Source organism: Capsicum annuum, chromosome 6 (assembly GCF_002878395.1).
Source record: "Capsicum annuum cultivar UCD-10X-F1 chromosome 6, UCD10Xv1.1, whole genome shotgun sequence".
NCBI lineage: Eukaryota > Viridiplantae > Streptophyta > Magnoliopsida > Solanales > Solanaceae > Capsicum > Capsicum annuum.
In genome coordinates this window covers 2,149,848-2,157,574 of record NC_061116.1, presented here as the reverse complement: position 1 = coordinate 2,157,574, position 7,727 = coordinate 2,149,848, and positions in this window count along the sequence as shown.

Sequence of the window (7,727 nt, the reverse complement as noted above, 5' to 3'; positions counted from 1 at the left end):
GTCGGATTTATCGTCTTATGGTTTGCAAACTAAAATCTTCCGCATGATGCTCTCTAGATTTCGAACCCAACAAGTGGTATTAGAGCTTACGGTTCAATGGTCCAATGGTGTGGTGAGACGAGATTAAACAGGTTCAAAGCAGTTTTAAAATCAAGCTGCAACAATTTGGATGATAATGAAGATTTTTGTCGAACTAAATGTGAAGAACAAGTTTCAACCATATTTTCAACACGCCTGCTGCTGCATCTTTAAAAATGAAAATAAAATATTAGCTTTAAACCAATTTTTAACCATGATATTTTAAACCTTATTTTTAAACATGGAAAGCAGCAGTTATGAATATTAAATCAAGAACGAAGTTCATGCACGTGATATGAAGAGAAGACGGATCAAGTGAAGAAAATCAAGCCAAAAAGGGGAGATTTGTTAGGGTTTTTGCCCTGATTTTCTTACTATATTTAAGTTTTATTTTTTCTTAGAAGAAAAATAAAAGTTACCATAATTACTTTTACTTTTCCTGAAAGAAAAAAATATAATTCTTTTCTATATTTGTCTAACCTCTTTCTTGGAGGAAAGGTTTTGGACATCTATAAATAGAAGACCCCCTTCTCATACAAAAACACAATAGCATCCACAATGTAGTCTTTAAAGAGTCTTTGTTTAGGGGGAGATTTCTCCCAATAAGTTTTAGGATTTTCAATTTTATTTTTAATATGTAGGCCGTTTGGCGAAACCATATCCAATAATATATTTTTAGTTTAATTTTTCATGTGTCGTTTGATTTATCATCTTATGGTTTGCAAACTAAAAGCTTCCGCATGGCGCCCTCTCAATTTCGAACCCAAAAAGATACTCCCGTTAAGTATAAGTGTCAAGTATAATTCAGTTTAACAGTCAGGCGGACAAGTTACTGTGGTTTTCCACCTTTTCACCCAGTCCTACTATCCGAAGTCCAATGCATAGGACCATCCCAAAAGAAAATCTATTCCATCCATGTAAGTTATGAACTTAGTTCAGTCTAATCATCATGTTACAGGTTCAGTTATTTAGTCATGACTCAGTTTATAAGAGTTCAACACATAATCTCAAATTTTTCCAGCTATTTTAGCTCAGACAGTGTAATACCTTTGTATGATCTAAATCTTGTTGCCTCATGATTCGTACTTACATAAGTTATCACTTTCAAATCCAATGTGTGTGATTTGAGGATAAACAATTCGGGGGAAATCCTAAACTCTCAGCATGAATCAACTCCTTAAAACAAGTAAGGGCAAGTCAGCTCAGAATTCAGTTTCATGATAGAAGTTTAAATATTTCAGATCAGTTATATATTTTCTTAGAAGACACATCATGTATGAGTTGTTCCACACCTTTAAGCTTCAACGTTCCTACCCATCATTCGGGGATTAATGATCCCAAGGGGGAGATAGTGTAACACCCCGCATTTTGGGCTAGAACGAAAACCGTCATTTCTATGCATAGATGATCCAAAAACCATAAATCCTATGCAAATTTTTCATGTTAATCAATTATGTAGTGTGGAAAATTGAATGAGATTTCCATCGATATAATATTTGCCTAAATCCGATACCGACAAAGATGTTATGACTAATTTAAGTCCTAGTCGTAAAACACCATTATTTTAGTACTTGGCGCGTTGCGGAGGGGGTCTATTTAACAATTATCAAATTCCAGTAGCCTAGCGCGATTATGGCGCATTGTGCTGAAGTTCTAGGTCCCAACCAGTGGGACAACGCAATGGCTCCGTGTCGCGGTGACCCTAAAAATCTCATTCGTCAATTTTTAGTGAGCCACCGTGATAGTGGCGCATCGCAGTGGCCCATAAAATCGGGCTCCCAGTTATATTTTATTCCATCTCATTAAGGGTATATTGGGTATTTTCCACCCCCTTATCAGCTTAAATACAGGATTATACTCCCAAGTGACCACATTATTCATATTTTCTTCAAAAATTCACAAGAACACTCTCTAGGATTTAAAACTAAAAACCCAAATAACTCAAGATTCAACCATGGGTTTTCAAAACTGATTGAAGATTTGGAATCCCCAAACCATAGGCTTCAAGAATCATCCATCAAATTTCTAAATTGAGGTACCTGGGGTTTATTCTAAAAACTACATGGCCTTGTAAACACTAGAACATGATTTAAAAATTATCAAGCATGAATTTAGAAAGGAGTTTTTGAAATACATGATTTTATTATGCATTATGAATGTTTAATTGTATTGTTGATTTGGTCTTTAGGCCTTTCCCCCTTAAATTGATTTACATGTATATGTATGAAAATTTAGATTGAAGATTTTTTGAGAGCACAACTTATGAAATCCCTCTCTTTTGTGATGACTTTAAGTTTATGATCTTAATGTGAAGGATTTGAAATGCATGATTTATGGCTTGAAAATAGTTTACTCAAATACCATAGTATTTTGAGCATGATTTTGAGATTTAAGAGAGGGAGTTTCTTGATGTAAATATATTTTGTTAAAAGAGAAAGATTTGCATGAGATTAAGAACTTTGACATGGTCACCTTGTATCATTGAAAGGTTGACAAAGAGAGTTGCATACATGTGTTTACATGAATTTTAAAGAAAGTGTTCTTTGAAATGATTTATTGATATGGTGGTCCTGAATTTATGTTTTGAAAACAGATATTGAAATATGCTAAAAATGGCTCAGAGATGTGACTTGCAAGTCAATGGTATGACGATACCATATAAATGTATGCCATAACAGAGTTAGAGTTTTCAGAGTATGTTTTTAGAGAATGCATGTCTTAAAGAGTTAAAAATGGGCATAAAGAGAGTTGGGTGGTTTCCTGAAAAGGGCTAGAGTTCAAGTAACTCTTAGCCTAAAATCGTGATTTGCCGATCCGGATATATTATTTTTATGTTGGTGACGGGCGTATGGCATAGTAGAGTCAGAGACTCCAATCCTTGCAGCACACTTGGGTTGGAGGATTCCTCACCGAGTCAATGGTGGGTTCCATATAGCCCGTGGAATTTCAGAGTTGTAGGGTATACCACCTAGCGCAGAAGTAAAACAAAGAGTGTCACAGAGTTCAGATGATTTTACAGAGTTTTTCAAAAATGACCATGAGATTCTTACTATATGATATGGTTATGAACTGTTTTAAATTGCTCTCATATATGTTAAATATAAATTATTATTTTGTATTTGCTCTACGTACCAGTACATCTGTATTGACCCCTACCTCCCAGGTTCGGAGGCTTAGTCTAAGGGTCCGGCTAATCAGTAGAGTATTCCAGAGAGAAGTGATCCATGCAGTGGTGAGCCTTCTTTGTTCCATAAGGTCTATTATTTTAGATTATGTATTCCGTTGTTTTGATCTACTGGGGGCCTTGTCCCAGTTTTCAGAACAATTTTGAGATGTAGTAGAGATTTCGCAGACTGAGTAAGATCTTATTCAGATGTTTTGAATTGCATCTTTTGTTCTTATGTCTTGAATCTCAGAGTTAATGACCATGTTTCAGTATCAGATTGTATTTCCACATCTTCTCTTATTATATAAATATTATGCATGGCAACCAGTAGAGTAGGACGTCCGGGCCTTCAGGGTTTGGGATGTTCATCACGGCCAGGCCCTAGTTCGGGTCGTGACAACTATGTCTGGAGAAATTTATGTCTAGACTATATTATTAACTAAAAAAGAATCATAAGAAGAAATATAAAATTTTAAAAGTAGACTTTATAAAAATAATTATTTTTTCTTAAAAAGTTAAGGCCTTAGTTCGATTTAGGTCTTAGGCCACGAATTTGCTTGAGCCGCCCCTGCTCATTTGACCTAATAAAAAGCTCCACCCGCCCCTCTAAAGCAACATGATTCATTTACTGGTCGTCTGGAGCCTGCCTAAGAAGTTCCCCCCTCTCCCCTCCTCACAAAAAAAGATTGGGAGCCCACACCCTATCAATCCATTAGCTAACGCCCATCGAAACTCGCAAAAAATCCATAATTACTGTTGTTTCACTCATTTGATCTAAAAAAAAGCTTTGCTTGATTCTCCAAAGTAATAGATCCATTTAACAGGTCATCAGGGCCAGCAAAGAAGTTCTTCTCAAAAATAAAGCCGGAGTCTGCAACCCCCATCAATCCATAGGCTAACACCTACCAACCATCGCAAAAAATCCCCAGTTCCTACCGTTTCACTCGTTTGATAAAAAATAAAGCTCCACTCACCTATCCAAAGCAACACTATCAATTTAATAGGCCGCTAGGGGCCCGCTCAAGAAGTTTTTCCAAAAAATAAAGCCCAAGCCCGCACTCCCAATCATTCCATAGGCTAGCACCCACTAAAAGTTGCAAAAACTTCACAATTATCGTTTCGCTTATTTGGCCTAAAAAAAGATCCACCGCTCCTCCAAAGAAACACAATTCACTTAGTAGATCATCACAGGGTCGTACAAACATTCTCACCCTGCACCCCCATCAATCCATAGGCTAGCACCCACTGAAAGTCGCAAAAACTCTACAATTCTTGTCGTTTTGCTCATTTAAACTAGAAAAGAGCTCCACCCGTACTTCCAAAGCAACACTCCACTTAATAGGTCGCCAGTGATATACCCAAGAAGTTTCATCCAAAAATAAAGTCGGAGCCTGCAACCCCCATCAGTCCATAGGTTAATATCCACCGGAAGTTGTGAAGAATTGAAATTCCTACCGTTTCATTCATTTGACCTAAAAGAAGCTCCGCTTGCTCCTCAAAAGCAAAACGATATACTTAATAGGTCATCACAGGGACATCCAATAGGCTTCGCCCCTAAATAATTTTGAAGGCCACACCCCATCAATCCATAAAGTAACACCCATCGAAAGTCGTGAAATATTTGCAATTCCTGCCGTTTTGCTAATTTGACCTAAAAAAGCTTTGTCCAGCCCTCCAAACTAATAAAATGCACTTAATAGGTCATCAGGGATCTTACTAAGAAGTTTCATCCAAAAATAAAGCCGAAGCCTTAATTCATAGGCTAAAATCCACCTAAAGTCTTGAAAAATTTGCAATTCTTGCCATTTCGCTCATTTGACCAAAAAAAGCTCCGCCCGCCCCTCCAAAGCAATACGATCTATTTAATAGATCATTAGGATCCAGCCTAAGAAGTTTCGCCGAAAATAAAGCAAGAGCCCGAACCCACCATCAATCCATGGGCTTATAAGATTTACTGCTGGAGAGAAGTGTCTTAATTTTATTGAGATGTGTGTGTATATATACAAGAGAGCACAAACCAAATAAGTAAAAAATCAAGTAATAAAGAATTGTAATCTTCTCCTAAATAGAAACTAAATCACTGATGAGATATTAAGATATGGAAGAGATATCCTAGTATCAATCAAGAGATATTGATAGTATGCCCCCGCAAGATGGTAGATCGGTCCGATATACCAATCTTGGACCTTAGTGCTTCGAATGGAGCTTTTGGAAGCGGCTTGGTCAGAAGATCAGCTAGTTGGTCTTGGGATGAGACATGAGAAACATGTAGCAAGCCTTGTTGGCAGAGATTTCGAACAAAATGACGGTCAATCTCTATGTGCTTCATTTTGGAATGAAAAACTGTTTTAGCACACACATAAGTCGTGTTAAGATTGTCCGTAACTCTTTAAGGAAATTGTGGACCCAACAAATTTCAGTTGAAGCTGAAGCAACAAGTCGAGCTTTATAGCGGCTAATACTTCCATCAGAGTTGTATTTAACATGAAAAAGCCACTTAGACCCGACGGGTTTGGCTTGAGAATTTGTTGGTACAAGAGACCATGTTCTTTGACCCTTAAGTGCGGATAATTCCTCATTCATGGCAGCACTCCATTTAGGATCTTTTAATACTTGGTTAACACTCTTAGGCTCAATAGGTTTGGGTATTGAACCAAAGGAAAGATATGATCTGATTGGCTTGGGTTTGCTAATGGTATTTGAGGAAATGGCTTGCAATTTAGAAGGTTGTACATCAGGGAATGATTCGGGTTTAGGAGTTAAGGTAGAACTAAGACAAAGTCTTTGAATTGGCTTACTAATATTATTTTAGAACGGGTAACCATGGGATGATTTGGTATTGGGGCAGAACAAGGAATGGAGGAACCAGAAGTAGCAGAAATCATACCTGAAAAGGATGCAGTGGAGTTCTCAGGCTCATCTGATGAAGAGAAATTGCTGGTGGCAGCCTCATGAGTGGTACTTCCTGAATCTGATGTTGTGGATATATCATGAGAGGAGTTACCCGATGGACTTGATGTAAAAGGAATAGTATAATCAGAGGGAGCCCATATATCAATAGTGTTAGAATCAGGTCGATTGGCCTTAATTTCCATAGATAAATATGGAAAACGATGCTCCACAAAGTCCATGTGTCTGGAGACATACAACCTGGACTTCACAGGATCAAAATAAACATAAACACTTTGATTTCGCGAGTATCCAAGAAAAAGACATGGGCTGGAGCGAGGTTGCAATTTGTTTTGATTATAAGGCCTTAACCATGGGTAGCACAAACAACCAAATATCCAAAGATTGGTATAGTTTGGTTGTGTTCCATACAACCGAAAATAGGGAGACTAATTCTCCAAAATTCTTGTAGGTAAGAGATTAATTAGGTATGCTACAGTAGTAAAGGTATAGGACCAAAATTTTAGCGGGAGATTTGTATTATGTAATAAGGTGATGCCTGTTTCAACAATATGACGATGATGACGTTCGACAGTTGCATTATGTTCAGGGGTATGTGGAGGAGTGAGAAGGTGAGAGATTCCATTGTCTTCAAAGAAGGATCTAAGATGGATGAATTCACCACCATTGTCAAAGTAAAAAGAGATGATGGGCTTTTGAAAGAGCTTTTCTACAACTTTCTTAAATTTTGGGAATATAATGGATACATCAGACTTTCGTTTATGGGAAAGAACCAGATTTATTTCGTATAATGATCAACAAATATTAGATAATATTGAAAACCATCTATTGAAATTTTCGGTGAAGGACCCCAAACATCAAAATAAATGTATTCCAAAGGAGCATTGCTTTTTATTGTAGAGTTGTAGAAAGGAAATTTATGCATTTTACTGCATTTACAAGAATTACAAAACAACGATTTTTATATTAAAGATGAAATATCTAAAAGGTTGAAAACTTGATGAAGAGTGGGAGAGGAAGGGTGACCGAGACGTCGATGCCAATTGGAAGCAGTTGTGGTGGTGGCAGTGCCAAGGGCTTGAGGAGAGGTTGGTGATCGAAGAGATGAAGGCCAGGGATAAACACTGTTTTCACATTTCCCTGCTAGTAGAGGCGCCCCCGTGGAAAAGTCCTTCACAACAAACGAATAAGGTGAGAATGACACAGAGACATAATTATTATTACAGAGTTGATAAACAAAAATAAGGTTCTTCTTCATCTTAGGAACATATAAGACATTGGATAAAGTTAAAGCCCGAGAAGATGATGGTAAAAAAGTAGACTCCTGTATGGGTGATTTTGTGTTCGTTACCATCACCAAGCATAATGTATTCACTACCATTATACTAGGAGTGAAGGGATAGATTTTGGAGATCCTGCATGATGTGATGCGAGGCACCGGAGTCAACAAGCCAATTTCCATCATTGCTATTGTTTTGAGTGGCATAGTTAGCACGTGGCTGTTGTGTATAAGGTTGAGCATTATTCCTTGTATGTCTATTTGATTCAGATCCATTAACCAGAGAAAGAATTG